Raw genomic sequence first — 16,499 nt, forward strand, 5'->3', positions numbered from 1 at the left:
CAATGTATTCCTCTGGCTTTGACGCATGAAACACCGCATGAATGCTCAATCAGATTTCTGGACTTGCGACTGCATTTCTCTAACCAGCATACCTGCTGGTCCTATCAGCCCAGGGGTAAAAAACCTCTTCTGCCTTTTATGTCTGCCCATACAAAACTCGTTAAGAGAGGGATAGTAAGACTTTGCTTTCAAAATGCGCTTCAGAAGTCCTGTGAACATCATTTCCAGGATAGTTTCAGCAACCAGGTCGAGCGCCTGTCAACTGCCGGATATCCCCTGAACGTTCTGGTGTCCGTGGCCGGGTCCGTCGCCAAGAAACAAGGACGACATGACGCGCAGGAGGCGTCCAACAGGGAGAATAGAAGAGTGGTCGTAATGCCCTACATTCATGAGGTCAGCCACAGCCTCAAAAAGGTCGCGAAACGTTCAGGGGTTGACGTTGTCTTCTCAGCGCCAAACAAGCTTTCCGCCCTATGCCCGAAGGTGAACAAACCTCTGATCGCCCGTGGGTGTGGGCAGACTCATTCGGAACAACTCGTCCCCTGCAAAACCGGCGTCGTCTACTCTCTGCCCGTATCCTGTGGGAAGAGATACATTGGCCAAACAGGCAGGTGCCTCAACATTAGGCTTCAAGAGCACAGGAATAATGTAGACAATATTGCAATTTCTTGGCACCTTGCCAAGCACTGCAAAAAGTGCAAACGTAAAGATGATGATCCAGATGAAACCTGTTACCCAGATTTCAATCGCTGCACAATTCTTGCTAGAGGACGGGATAGGTTATCCAGGGAAATCGTAGAAGCATTCGAAATCCACAACGCAAAGGAACAATGTGTGAGTGCACCCTCCCTGTGCCTGTCGCAAAAAGAATTGGATTTTCTTAGGGGCAGGGTAAATGTTTAATCCTGTTCTTAAATGCCCCTCTCTGTCTTTTTTGTTAATCACCTTGTGCCGCAATTTTAGTCCCGTTTTTCACCGTTAGTTTAACGCTGTTTTTTTGCCTTTGGCTATGTGCATATCTGTTTTCATCGTTTTCATCGCTTTTACCTTCCGTCCCGGCCTCTTACACCGTGGTTTTATCGCTTTTTGTCTTTCTTTCGGCTTTGCACCTTTTTATCGTTTTTACCCTTGGACGTGACTACACTGTTTCGGTGATTGTGCGGCATCGCCTTGGACACACACCCCTCTTTGTACTTTATATATGTGTCCTGCATCGAAATAAACTTTCAGTTGTTAGTCAGCGCCCGTGTCTGTGTCTTCTTCCTTCGTGTTTTCGTCCCGTTCCTTGCGCTGTTTTTTCATCATAGTCTCGTTAAATCTCGTACGATGCCCGGATGCTCTCGTTTCAGTGCCCGGATGAGTGAAATCCTGTGCCCGGATGTTGGCTCTCGGTCTCGGCGTGACGTCACCACACTGCCGACAACGGGAGCTAGGGGAGGTGCTGCAGTGCGAGCATGGTCAGACGTGTCTTCGCACAGCTCCATGCTTTGATGTTATCGCGAGAAATCCTGCCCATGGACTGAAAACGAGTGAAGAATCGGATGTCGGAACTCGCCGGGAATACGAGGATACCAAGTTCTCCACCAAGTGAGTTCAATTTCTCGAATAATCAAGGATTTTGGGGGCGAAGCGAGCTAAGCCTAACCCGGGCGATACGTGGTGGGAGCCCCCACGGGCGAGGATGGGTGGATGGGTGGATGGGTGGATGGGTGGATGGGTGGGTGGATGGATGGATGGATGGATGGATGGATGGATGGATGGATGGATGGATGGATGGATGGATGGATGGATGGATGGATGGATGGATGGATGGATGGATGGATGGACGGATGGACGGATGGACGGATGGACGGACGGACGGACGGACGGACGGACGGACGGACGGACGGACGGACGGACGGACGGACGGACGGACGGATGGACGGATGGACGGATGGATGGATGGATGGATGGATGGATGGATGGATGGATGGATGGATGGATGGATGGATGGATGGATGGATGGATGGATGGGAGCGCCCCCTTTGAAACGGGGTTGTGGCAATTGCCACCAAGCTCAGCTTTTCTTCCTTTATTTTTTTCAACTCTGTTGTCAATTCTCATTAAGATTCGCCATCATCTTTACCTACGGTTTCCTACACTTCTAACCTCATTCCGGTAGAAATCCTGCCCATGGACTGAAAACGAGTGAAGAATCGGTTGTCGGAACTCGCCCGGAATACGAGGATACCAAGTTCTCCACCATGCGAGTCCGATTTCTCGAATAATCAAGGATTTTTGGGGCGAAGCGAGCTAAGCATAACCCGGGCGATACGTGGTTGGAGCCCCGACGGCAAGGGAGTGGTGCACGGGGTGGATGGAATTTTCACCCAAGAGGGCATCATGAAGATGCTAAGGCACTAGGTAAACCCGGAGGTTATCGGGTTAAGAACACTTGGGAAAGATTCCACGACTATATTAATACTCTTCAAAGAGGAGAGAGTACCGAGGACAGTTATACTTGAGGGAGCCCCGCACAGATGCTATCTCTATAAGAAGAAATACGAAGTATGCAAGGCCTGCGGAAGACTAGCCATAGTATCGACGTATGTCCAAACCCGGCAAACATCAAATGCCGTGGTTGCGGACAGGAAAATACACCAAAGAACCACACCTGCAAGCTGAAGTGCCAACTCTGCGGGAAAGATCACATGCTGGGGAACAGCAAATGCAAACTGATCCATCGTACACCATAGGAAATCAAAAAGAGACTCTGGGGAAAGAAGATGAAGCAAGAAGCGGAAGCGAGGGGAGCAACCAACCGAACCGCAAAAAAAAAAAAAACCGAGAACATCAGAGCCGCTCAAGAACCAGACAAGACGTGGAAAAGGAAGGTTACAAGCCGAGGACGAGCTCCTTCCCTAGACTAGGAGAGGGCAAGCGGACAGCCTCCAGGGGACGAAGCTGTTCCAGGGGGAGGAACCAATCCACGGGGAGGAGCCAATCCAGGGGACTGTCGGGCTCGAGAGCCAGTACCCCCAGTCGAGCCCGAGGCGAATCAGCAACCAACAATGGTGAGAGCAAAGGCGTGAGCTTCGCAAGCAGGGTTACCCAGGGCGGAAATATTAAGAAGGACAAAAAATACGAGGAAATAGAAAAATTAACACGCATTATTGAGAGCATGAATGAAACGATCCTTTGTTTAAAGGAGGAAATACAAAATTTATAAACAGAGCGCAATACAGTGGCGACTCAATCTCAAATAAAAGCAGGCCGATCTAAAATAGGGGTGCCCAACAAAATCGAAGGCGAACCTCTTACCGCTCAAGCCGAAAACAAGGGAGCGGAGAATAGTATGATGTTCGAGGATACCTCTCCACCCCCATCTAAACGCAAAGTTAGGGAAGGAAACATCTCAGACCTGTCAGTGGATGAAAAGCTAGAGAAATTAAATGCGAAACTGGAGAGAAGTCTTAAGAATTTTGCTAAGGAAAAGACAGTAAACTTGACGTCTTAGCCAATCAGATTCAACAAATGCAGATACAGATGCAAAATCACTGTCACCTTATTACGGAGGCGCTCCAGCAATTAAAGGGGAAAACCGCCAACCTAAATGCGAGAGTGACTCTACTTGAGGAGAACATAACAAAGTTGAATAGTGGACAGACCGCCCAATAAAATCCCAATTTGGCAGTCGAACTCTCGCGGGAATCGGCGCAAGCGACCGGTATTGAAGAGCACGCTGTCTCTCCGTGAATCAGCCCCTCTTGCTATAGCGTTGCAGGAGACCGACGGCCCGGCCAAATTACAGGGGTATCGCGCCTTCCACAGTGGGGAAGATGACAAATCGAGAGTTACCGCACTGGTGCAGAGAAAGGTAGCAACCATCGAACACGAATTAGAAGACAATGTCATAGAAAATGTCTTTGTAGAAATTCTAACAGGAAAAAAAGACGAATCAAACACTTTCCTACTCAATATTTAAAGCCCACCGAGACAACGGAAGATCCGCTTGAGGGCGATAATGAAGAAGGCACTTAAAATAGCGGGGAACCAGCCCCTAATTATAATGGAGGACTTCAACGCCCATCACCCGGCGGGGGGGGGGGGGGGGGTGTACACTAAGGAAGACGCAAAGGGGAGACAGTTGTGGGGGACGCGCATAACCTGGGGATAGCATTGCTGACTGACTCGTTACACCCCACGCTGGCGGGGAACAGCATTACCGCCGATACCTCACCGAACCTGACCCTGTATAAAAATGTAGAAACGACGCAATGGATAAATACGGAACTCAACCTGGGGCGCGACCACTCAATAGTGGATACCACGGTTGAAATCAGGAGCAAAGTCAAAGGCAAAAAGTGTTTCCAGACGAAATTCACAGACTGGGAGCGATTTAGAGAGACTAGGGGGAACAGAGCCGTAACAAAGACAGGAAATATATAGGACTGGTGCGAAGCGGTAAAGAAAGACACCAGGAAAACAACTAAGACGCTAGAAGGAGAAAAAGCTCCGGAAATAGCGGATGCCCGACTCTTACACATGAGGGAGGCCAAAGAGGGCTTGGAACGGCGACTTAAAAGGAAAGGTAGAATCAACCAAAATCTCAGAAGAAGGCTGGCCCGTCATAACAGAGAAATAGAAGATTACGCCTTTAAACTACGGGAACTAAATTGGACTAACAAATGTAGCGATATGGAGAGGAATATGAACCTCCCCCAGACGTGGATGGATGGATGGAAACAACTTTAGTACACAAAAAACAAAATCTTCCAGGGTGGTCCCCTACTGGTCCAGGAGTCCACGGGCTTGGGCTTCACGTAAAGCTCGATCCACCAGCCACTTCTGGCCGGCGGGCTGAGCGGTCCGTAAAGCAGCCTCCCAAGAAGAATGAATTGGATTGGGGATGGGGGGTACTGCCTCTGGGGAAGGACATTCCCACAGGTAGTGGAAAAGTGTGAATCTGGACACGCCACAGGTGGTACAAGCAGGAGGAAAGGTGGGGTGAAAGCATGAGAGACGGGGGGGGGGGGAATAAAGCAGCCTCTCTGTAATTGTCGCCATGTGGCACTGGATGAGGGCGGCAAGGTACTGTGGGGTGGTGGTAGCGTCACGCGGCTGTGTTTGTAGAATGTTGTGATTTGATAATATTGTCACGTATCATTGTAGTGTCTCTTCGTTCACGCTCAAGGCTGCAGGAAAGGGCTGTTATCATTTTTGTTCGTGACGCGAGAAGCGACCAGTCTAATTTCGATTGATCGCAGCCATGAAAGGCTGCATCTAGGTTTTTCGAAGATTACTGTAGATGCTCTTGTCCTGCTATCTGGAAGTTTCCTTGCCGGCTTTAAATTGAGCGATGCCGCGAGCGGCGGACATTCGTAGTTCGACGACTGACGAGCACGTTTGTTGCTTACGCCGCCGCCGAGTGATTCAGTTCTTTTGCGGGCGCAAGTCAGCCCAAATAAAGAGCTTCGTTTCCAAGTCTTGTTGGTGTTTTCGTGACCGCTGGACTGCCGTCACTACAACGTGGCAATATGTAGAGAAGACCGATGGGGCCTCTTGCGCAGGGTTGGGTGCCTGATCATCCGGGGTCCGGGTGGAACATCCTAAGACATTTAGTAGACCCTGAAACGTCCAAAACACAAGCACGAGTCAAAATGGCTAAGGTTAGATACGCATGCGAAGAGCAGGACGACGACATATTCATGAAAAAACTCGTCGAGACATACATAGACGACACGGAAATTAGACAGCTACCCGACTACCAGGGAATTCCAAATGAGAAGTTAGACACCCCCATCACCACAGCTGAAGTAAGGGCAGAAATAGCGAAACTCAAAACCAAGTCGGCTCTAGGGCCAGGGCAACTTAGATGACAACTCGATAGCGGCTCTTACCGGCTGCATGTAGGAATGCTGAGAATGCTGAGATCCCGCCGCTGTGGCAAGAGGCTACCGTGATTCTGATCCCAAAACCCGGGAAGCAACCGCAGCTGGAAAACCTCCGGCCTATATCACTCGCGTCATGTGTAGGAAAGTTAATGAAAGACATCATTCCGACCAGAATTTCAAATTATATGGAGGAAAAACAGAAATGGCCAGACGAGATGTATGGCTTCAGGCCCCATCTGAGCACACAAGACGTCATGCTGCGGCTGCAGCAAGACATAAATAATTCCAGAACCAAAGATGCGAAAGTCATTATGGGACTGGACCTAAAAAAGGCCTTCGACAATGTCAAGCACGAAGCCATCCTGGAGGGGCTCCAGGAGGCAGGAATAGGGCTAAAAACCTATCGTTATATCAGAAATTTCTTAACGGACTGCACGGCGGTTATAACTTGCCACGATATACAATCCGCAGTGATCAGGCTAGGTAACAGGGGGATACTTCAGGGATCGGTACTGTCACCCACCCTTTTCAACATGGCCATGACAGGCCTTCCGAAGGAATTGCGAAAAATTGGGAACTACAACTTAAGTTACAGCCTGTACGCGGACGACATCAACCTCTGGATCAACAGAATGAGCGACGAAGAGATCAATCAAACGCTGCAGGCCGCAGCAGACGTGACCTGCAAGTACGCGGAGGACAAAGGACTTAAATATTCGCCTGAAAATCAGAAATTTTCGTGTATAATGACAAGGCACTCAGGAAGAAACCTCCCTCTGACCCACAGGTGTACGTTGATGGAACGGAGATACCAGAAGTAGACACAATACGAATATTGGGCCTCCACTTACAGACACACGGAAGAAACACGATCACAATTAACATGTTAGAAAACCACGTGACCCAGACATTAAACCTCATCAGGAGGGTCTCACGTAAGGGAGGCGGCCTCAAGGAAAAAAAACATGCTGAGATTGGTACAGGGCTTCATCATTAGTGGAGTGGGCTACGCCGTGCCATATCTGAACCTAAAGGCAGTTGAAAGGAGCAAAATAAACGGGCTCCTCAGGAAATGCGTAAAAAAGTCTCTAGGGCTCCCAACATGTACATCGACGGAGAAGCTACTGGCCCTAGGACTGCACAATACGATTGCAGAAATCACGGAAGCGGTTAAAATTTCGCAACTTCAAAGACAGCACGACGCAAGTGGGAAGAGCTACGCTCAGTAATATTGGAATGGCCACAGACAGGGGGCAAAGAAAAAAGGGTTGACTCTGACAGGGAAATCAGGGCGCACCTACGAATCCCTCCCCTACACAGCAACATGCATCCTGAGATTAATAACGAAAGGCGACAGAAAAGGGCGGAAGCGGTAGAAACAAATGGCAAACCCCGAAATGAAGTCGCCTACGTAGATGCGGCAGGGGACAGACACAGTCGATACGTCACCATAGCGGCGGTAGATGGGGCGCGGGGGGGGGGGCACCTTCATTACGGCGGCCAACATACTAGGGAAAGAAACTGAGATAGCGGAGGAAGCCGCGATAGCGATTGCTTGCACTGGCACCAAAGCTAGATACATTAATAGCGACAGTAAAACTGCAATCCAAAACTTCAGTAGAGGAAGGGCAAGCCCACTGACAACCAAAAGTTTTACACAAGGAGCGATTGATAGGACGATCAACACCATCTGGACCCCGGCGCACGATTCTGTCAGCTGTAACGCCGCGGCCCACAGTGCAGCTCGAGATCTCTACCTCCGAGCTGTACAGTATGGGTCGGCTCAGGCCGAGCATGGTAGAGAAGGGCGATTAATCTCGTATCAAGAGATTACGGAACACTACAGGCAATAACGGAGGTGTTTTCCCCCATCAACACGGCGTTAAAAAGGAGTCAGGTGACTGCGTAGAGACGCCTGCAGAATGGAGTATACCCAAACCCAGTACTAAATAAACATATTAGATCGGACTGCGAGGACGATAAATGCAAAAAGTATGGGGCGAGAGGAACCCTCGACAATATAATTTGGGAGTGCACTTACTCCCCAGGCAGGGCGCAAAGCTTTAGCAGTAGGGAAGCTTGGGAAACCTTGTTGCGGACCTCGGACCCTGAGCTCCAGCTCACCGCCGTCCAACTGGCAGAAGAGGCCGCCGGCGAAACCAACCAGACCAGCATCGAATGCGACCATCCCGTGCGGCTGGGCCGCTCCTAAGGCCCCTTCCCCGTAAAGGGGGGTGCGACAGAGCGGCCCAGACGGTGTGGTCCTTATGTGTTGGACAATACAAGTTTTCAACAACAACAACAACGGGAGCTAAAAGCATTTCAAGCTTAAAAACGAAACAGTGCGCCAGGAAACGCTGTCGACTTGCAGCACTTTAAAGAGCCAAAGTGCCCCTTGAATTTTTTATTTATTTATCTGATGTGACTAGAAAGGTTAATTATCATGCAATTATCAATGAATGCATTAAATCTCGTTCCGATATCATTCCTTCCGATATCATATGCCCATATAAGGCACGTAACCGAAACGCGGACACATCTGCCAACACGGCTAACCGAGATCGATATTGGAGGAGTTGCGGAATCGAACCAGGACCTCCGGAGGGCGAGACGAGTACGCTAACCGCTCCGCGAGGTCAGCTCGATGGTTTGGAATGAACAAAGGCGCGTCTAGTGAATACAGTGTTGTCTTAGAAGGGTGCTTTAGAGACATGTACTGTGGTGTATATTAGTAATTATGAGCATGGAAATTTCAGAAGTCGCAGTTAAGCGAGTAGCAAAGTAGGTTTCCACTACTTTTCCTCTTCTCCTGGCGCTCACGTAGCGCCATCAGGCGGCGTCCACTAAAACCACTCCCTCCTCCTCCCAACAGATAGCGCAGGGAATGGCAGCAAGAACGCCTGGCGTCTCACCTGGGCAGACCGCGTTTCTGGCAAGGCTACCCGTCATCCCCCACCACCCCAGTCCTCCCAGGCAGATCCGAGAGACCAGGGACTAAAGGCCTTGCGTGACAAGGTAAGCTGCCTTTCCTCCCTCCTAATCACCCCCTTCCCGTCCATCCCCCTCAACCCGCAACCGCTGTCATTAACTCGACCTCATCATCGACAGACACTTCGAGAACCCCTCCTGCAAAGAAACAACGCACCACAGACGCCATACCCCCTCCCGTGCCCCCAGAAATAGACGCTAAGTTAGCAGCACTCGAAGCCAAATTTGACCACAAACTAAAAGAGCTAGACGGCCGCCTCGAGGCCAGATTCAATCACCTTGCCGCCACCCTCACCGAAAAACTTGAGCAGCGCATGGACTCTATGCTTACCAAGATGATGGAGCTCTTGGAACATAATCTTACCCATCGCTTCACCCAACTTCAAACTCCCTCCACTCCCCCCATTCTACCTCCGCAAGCACAAATCACCTTTCGTGAGCCACACATACCAATTGACACCCGTCTTACTACCCTCCTTAATCCCCCCATCATCCAATATGCGGGGGGGAACACTAATTATCTCCCCATTTTAACTTGGTGCAGCGGCTTCCGGGCAAAGCACGCGCCTCTGCAACTTCTCCTTCCCACCATCACACCCACGCCCCGCATACTACTTCTCCAGGAGTCTGCACATCGGGCAACCCTCCCCTGCTACACATCTACAGACTCGGATACCACTAACACACCCAGGGCGTCCACAATCATCCACCGCAGCCTAACCTACAAAACTCATTACATCACGTCTGAGACGCCCTGCGTGATCACAGAACTTATAGATCACACACATTCACTTCCTTCTATATTTATAGCAAACGTATACCACCCCCGTCCATTCCGATGGCCCCACTAGAATCACTTCTGCGAAAGCTACACCATCTAGCAGGGAAACATCCCCTACTCATCGTTGGGGACTGCAACAGTCAGCATACTGACTGGGGATACACAACCACGACACATCGAGGTCGCAGGCTCTGGCTGCTCCTGCAGAAGCCCCAACTCACTGTGCACAAAACGTTTCAGACGCCTACGCGGATCGGCACCAGTGTCAGCATGGACACCAATGCGGACCTGATGGTCAGCCGCTGTATCCGCGGCGTTACCTAGAACAGAACACAACATACACTGGGCAGCGATCATTATATTATACAAATCACTGTCCCGTACAAACCACCCCGTCAAGCAAATACAACACACAAACTCATTAACTGGGATGCCTTTCGCGCTGTACGCACCGCCCTCCCAGACACTTCCATCGCAGACACCGACGCATGGGTGCAGTCACTCAAGCATGACGTTCACCACAACATGCGACACATTGAAACCACAACCGAAATACCTCCCCTTGACACACGCCTAGCCCACCTCTGGGAGTCTTATCACAGCATCCTGGAACGCTGGAAAGGCAACGAACACAACAGAACGCTTAAAAAGCGGCTGGCCGCGCTGCAGACACAAATCCAGCAGCACTCTGAAGGGCTCTGCCGATCCAACTGGAGACAGATACGCGACGGCATCGCCGGAAACCTGTCCAGCAAACGCGCATGGCAGCTCCTCTGACACCTCATTGACCCCACACGCACCAAATCAGCAACACAGCACCACGTGACACGCCTCAGACATGAACACATTGACGATCCCGACACCCTGCTAGACACACTTCAAACCATGTACACATCTCCAGCCGGCCGCATACCTCTACCCCACTACACAGGCCAAGCAAATCCCACACTCGACACCGACATCACGGAGACGGAAGTCAGAGCGGCCCTCCTGATTCTCCACGTCAACTCCGCACCTGGTGCAGACCAGGTCACAAACTCAATGCTCCGTAATCTGGATCACCAATCGATCACCCACATTACGAAATACTTCAACCAGTGCTGGAGGGAGGGCAACCTCCCTCAGTCCTGGCTCCACGCGAAGGTAATATTCATACCTAAACCCAACAAACCACTTACACTTCAAAACCTTCGCCCGATTTCGCTAACCTCATGCCTCGGGAAGCTCCTCGAGCATGTTGTGTTAGCGAGACTCAAAAGTCACATGGCGGACAACAATCTCTACCCGCATAGCATGGTGGGATTTCGCCCCCATCTATCCGCACAGGACGCCATGCTGCAACTCACACACGACATTTTCGACCCGCTTCATCCAGGTCACGCCAAGGCAGTCCTAGCTTTGTATCTCTCCAAAGCTTTGATCGCATTGAACATCAGGCGGTCATGACTGCTCTATCCCCATTGAATGTGGGTGTGCGCATGTATGCGTACATTCAAGCCCTCTGTCTTCCCCCTCCTACACGCTTCAGAGTATCGGCACCCCTCAAGGATCCGTCCTTTCCCCCTTTCTGTTTAACATTACCCTCAAACCCCTCGCCCGAAAATTGGCCACTATTCCCCACCTGAAGCACACTCTTTATGCCAATGATATAAGCCTGTGGACTACCCACGGCAGTGACGGCGACATAGAGACGGCGGCAGTGACGGCGCCGCAGAGCCCGTGCAAAGGCGCTCCATGCGACCGCTGTGAAGACCGACAAGGTCTGGTACAGCGAGCTCAACGGGCGGCAGTGGCCAGCGGAGCCCTGGACTGAGGGCAACCGACCACTGATTAGAGGCGGACGACTTCGATAGAGAAGGCTGCTGGGGGTAGAACCAAGACGTCTCTGAAGATGCCCCCAAACCGCAGGAAAAACCATGAGTGTAAATAAAGTTTTCCCTTCCTTCCATAGAGCGTACGACTCCGAGCCGGACGCCGTATGGGTAGACGCTGCCTCCACGGGTGATGAAGCGACAGCAGCTGTGGTGGACTCCTCTTTATCCGCCCTCCTCACACTACCTCTCCCTCCAGGCAAGTCCCCAGAGGCTGCAGAGGAAGCCGCCATTACACTTGCTATCACTCGCACGGAAGCCTGGTATGTTTTAAGTGACTCGAAAACTGCGATTCTAAATTTTGCTCGAGGCCGAGTTCATGTCCCTGCTTTTGACATACTGGACTCGCCCGATGCACCCACGCCCCGCCATGTGGAGCTTATATGGGTGCCTGCGCACTCCGGGAATCCCGGAAATGAGGCCGCCATTCTTTTAGCATAAGGTTCTTTAAACCCGGCTCAGGTGACCTCGGATCGGGGATTCACGAAGGAGCGCATGCACTCATTCAATGAGCTGACCCAGGCATACAGAGCCCCCCGCCCCACGCCTTCCTAGATAACAAACACGCAACACTCTGGCGCAGACTATATACACACACTCTCCCCTCACCCCTTAACCTAGCACACGATCATGCCTCCTTTCCCACTCCGGCATGCGCCCTATGCCCAGAACCCTTCTCCTCTTCCCTCCACACCCTTTCCCTCTGCCCGGCGGACCCTCCCCCGCGGGACCTAGAGAACCTCAAGACCCGGGTGGACTGGGAGACTCTGCTGCGCTCGGAGGACCCGGCCATGCAGACCACCGCCACTGGCCGTGCTGCCAGTGTTATGGACCTTAGGAACATAAACACTTGAGTGCAGTGGGGTGGTACGGGGACCCTGGGGCGTGCCCCGAATTCCTGTTGAAATAAAATTTTTCTCTCTCTCTCTCTCGGTGTAATGTTTTTGTAATTTGTTTCCCTCAAAACCATTTTTTTCGCTCTAATACGATACCTCTTTCATACTTCATTCCTGCGTTGTCCCTTCTCTTACAGTGCAGTTAAGATGTACACAGATGTGTGAGGCAGTAAGAGTGCCTCTCAAGTTTTTTGGCTTTTGGGGAAAGGAAATGGGGCAGTATCTGCCTCACATAACGGTGCACACCTGAACCGCAGCGTAAAGTAAGGCATAAAGGAGGGAGTGAAAAAAAGAAGTAAGAAGTTTCCCTCATTTCCTGTTAACTAATTATGAAATTGAACTTTGGTTTTTGAGGAAAGGAAATGGCGCAGAACTTTTGATCTAATGTATTATCATTCGATGCCAGAAAGGCGCGGGTGTGGCGGTCGTGGTCGGCAGTGGCGGTCGAATTTCGGTGGAGGCGAAATTCTAGAGGCGCGTGTACTGTGCGATCACAGCGCACGTTAAACAAGCCCAGGGGGTCGGAATTTCCGGAGCTCTTCGCTATGGCTTTCTTCATAGCCTGAGTCGCTTTTGGACGTTAGGCCCCCATAAACCAAACCGTATTTTGACTTGAGAACAAGTCAGGTTGTTGGGTGGATGGAGGAGGAGGAATAAAAGCAAAGGAAGGCAACTTAAAAAAAAGGCTGCCACCATCTCGAAGACGTTGAAGTAACGAGCATTGGCTGCGTGGCTTACTAGAATTTATTATTTATTTATACATACTGCAGCGCAATTATATGAGCTATGGCAGGAGTGGGAAAAATACAAAATGCAAGGTAACAAAATGCAGCAAAATGTACAAAGTGAGCAGTACAAAAAAAGTTAAAATCACAAACGAAATATCAAACAAGAAAGGAAGTGTTAACGACAGGGTAACAATACACAGCTATTATGCGTCTTCAACGGCAGTTACAAAATTTTGAAATGGACAAGAACGAATGGACACAGGTAGAGAATTCCAGGCTTCTATTGCCACTGCCGCCCGTTGAGCTCGCTGTACCAGACCTTGTTGGTCTTCACAGCGGTCGCTGTACAGCAGAGTCTCCGACTGCTCCGCACTCGGGTTTTGTATTTTGGAGACCACGTCTGAGGCAACCGACCACTGATTGGAGGCGGACGAGTTCTACAGAGAAGGCTCCTGGGGGTAGAACCAAGACGTCTCTGAAGATTCCCCCGAACCGCAGGAAAAACCAATAGTGAAAATACAGTTTGCCCTTCCTTCCTTCCAGACTTCTATTGAACGGGGAAAAAAACTGAATTTGAACAAATTAGCATGCGAAAAATACGGTATCAATTTAAGCTCGTGATGACTTCTTGTAGATGATAATGGTGCAAAGTTAATTTAGTCGATAGCTGAGAGCCTTACTGAGGAATTGACGATACAATGAGATTACAGGAAGTCGAAATCGGGCCGTGGCGGCCGAATTTCGATGAAGGCGAAATTCTAGAGGCCCGTGTACTGTGCGATGTCAATGCACGTTAAACAACCCCAGGTGGTCGAAATTTACGGAGCCCTCTACTACGGCGTCCCTCATAGCCTGAGTTGCTTTGCGACGTTAAATGTCAATAAACCAACCAATAAACCAATGGGAACACGATATGTACTTTTATTAAGGAAAAATCTTTAATGGCTCATTCTCCAGTCTGTCCGGCGTTCCATTCGGCACCTGGGGGTGACTCATCGATGAGCGCAGCCGCCAAAAGGTTACGTCATCTACGACTGGTGTCCACCAAGACCATCATCATCAGCCTGACTACGCCCACTGCAGGGCAAAGGCCTCTCCCATGTCTCTGCAATTAACCCTGTCCTTTGTCAGTTGCGGCCACTGTATCCCCGAAAACTTCTTAATCTCATCCGCTCACCTAAATTTCTGCCGTTCCCTGCTACGTTTGCTTTGTCTTGGAATCCACTCTATTACCCTTAAGGACCAGCGGTTATATTGCCTTCGCATTACATACCCTGCCCAAGCCCATTTCTTCCTCTTGATTTCAACTAAGATGTCATTAACCCGCGTTTGTTCCCTCACCCACTCCGCCCTCTTCCGATCTCTTAACGTTACACTTATCATTTTCCTTTTCATAGACCGCTGCGTTGTTCTTAACTTAAGCTGAACCCTCTTTGTTAGCCTGCACGTTTCTGCCCCATAGGTGAGTACCTGTAGGATAGAGCTGTTGTATACTTTTCTCTTCAGGGATATTGGTAAGCTACCATTCAAGATCTGAGAGAGCCTGCCATATGCGCTCCACCCCATTCTTAATCTTCTAGTTATTTCCCTTTCATGATCCGGATCTGCGGTCACTACCTGCCTTAAGTAGACATATTCTCTTACTACTTCCAGCACCTCGCTACCAATTGCGAACTGCTGTTCCCTTTCTAGGCTGTTGAACATACTTTGGTTTTCTGCATGTTAATGCTTAGCCCCACCGTTCTGCTCAGCCTGTCTAACTGATTGATCATGCTTTGCAATTCTTGTCCTGAGTGGCTGAGGGGCTAAGTCACTCCACCAAGATATGTGACAGTTACTGCGTCATTTGTTTTCCTCAAATACAATTATCATTTTCTCCTTTCACCCCGATTTCCGGCCTGCCTCTACGGTGCTCTTCGTGTGTCCACCGAGGTGAGGTAGAATTACTGCGCCAATTCCTTTTCTCAAAAAGCATAGCGTTCAAAGGGTGGTGGTGGTGAAAACTTTTAATTCCTGAAATAGAGTTTGGGAGCCACAGAGTGGCCCCGCTACATGGTCGGCGTCCCTAGTCCGGGACACCGCATGACAATGCGCCGTCTCTCGCCCGTTTCACCAGAGCCCTTTGGGACTCAGGCGAGGAGCAGTTGAGGAGGGCAGTCTCCCATGCTCTCTGGAAGGGGTAGGGGAAGGGGGGAGGTGGGGATATTGAGTACATGCCCACACCATGTGGAAGAAATCACAGGTCTCACAGTGCGGGCATCGCCCATCCCTGTTAGGATCGTAATGCTTTAAGATTGCAGGACAGAGTAGAGTAGCTGTCTGCAGGCGCCTTAAAGTTCGCTCCTCTTTCTTACTCAGCCTCTTTGCAGGGGCCGGGAAAAGGCGGTGGTTGTCGCTATAATGCGTTAGTATTTCCCTGAATCGCAGCAGCGGCTGGTTAGTCTCCGGGCCAGAAGAGCTGGGATGAGGAGCCCGGTGAATAAGCGCTCGAGCAGCCGCGTCAGCGGCCTCATTACCTCGTAAGTCCTGATGGCCAGGAGCCCAAATGATTCTTTTCGGTGTTGGATCAGTGGCAGTCCGTCTTAGAATGCAAGCAGCTAAGGGGGAGATCTCCCCGGCCAAGTAATCATCACATGCTTTTCGGGAGTCCGTAATGATGATGCTCGAATTGGCGTGGGCGGCAGCAAGCGCCATCGCTACTTCCTCGGCTCGCATTGAATTCGGGGCTCGAAAAGAGAGTCCATCAACGTGCACTTCCTGGTGAACGACAGCGGCCGTGTAAAATCCCATGGGCGATGGCCCTGCTACGTCTACATAATATACACCGGGTAGGGAGCCATGTTGTCTCTCAAGAGCCCGAGCCCGCGCTTATCGGTTTTCGTGCAAGTCGGTGTCCATGTTACGGGGGAGCTGGGAGACCCAGAGCATATGGCGCCACAGTAATGGGATACGCTCCGCCTCCTCTGGAATGCAGCTGTGTTGGATGTGTAAGCGGTTTAGCAGGCGGCGCCCAGGGGCCGTCTGCATGAGCCGCCTGTATTGGTTCACGAAGTGGGCCACCCGTAGCCCCGGGTATGAGTTTAGCTCCCCCAATGCCCTGAGTTTGGCATTAGAGGTAGCCACCGGGAGATCCAGGGCTCGCTTAGTTGCCTTGCGGATGATGGCGTCTAATCTCGCCTCGTCTTGCTTAGTAGTGCGTATATATGGCACGGCGTAGAGGATGTGGGTAGTCACGAAGGCATAGACGAGCCGAAGCGCGTCCCTTCCCGGCAGACCGCCCCGCTTGTTGGAAACGCAGCGGATCATGCGCCCTGCCTGTTCACCTACTCTCTTGAATTTCACAATGGTGGAGTCCGGTCTGA

The 16,499-nt window shown here is 50.8% G+C and overlaps 1 pseudogene; it reads right to left on the reverse strand.

The window, feature by feature from the left end:
* Positions 1-5,563: 5,563 nt before the first annotated feature.
* Positions 5,564-16,443, reverse strand: LOC149337217 (uncharacterized; annotated as a pseudogene).
* Positions 16,444-16,499: the final 56 nt, after the last annotated feature.

Source organism: Amblyomma mixtum, chromosome 7 (assembly GCF_055824585.1).
Source record: "Amblyomma mixtum isolate Tamu chromosome 7, ASM5582458v1, whole genome shotgun sequence".
Lineage (NCBI taxonomy): Eukaryota > Metazoa > Arthropoda > Arachnida > Ixodida > Ixodidae > Amblyomma > Amblyomma mixtum.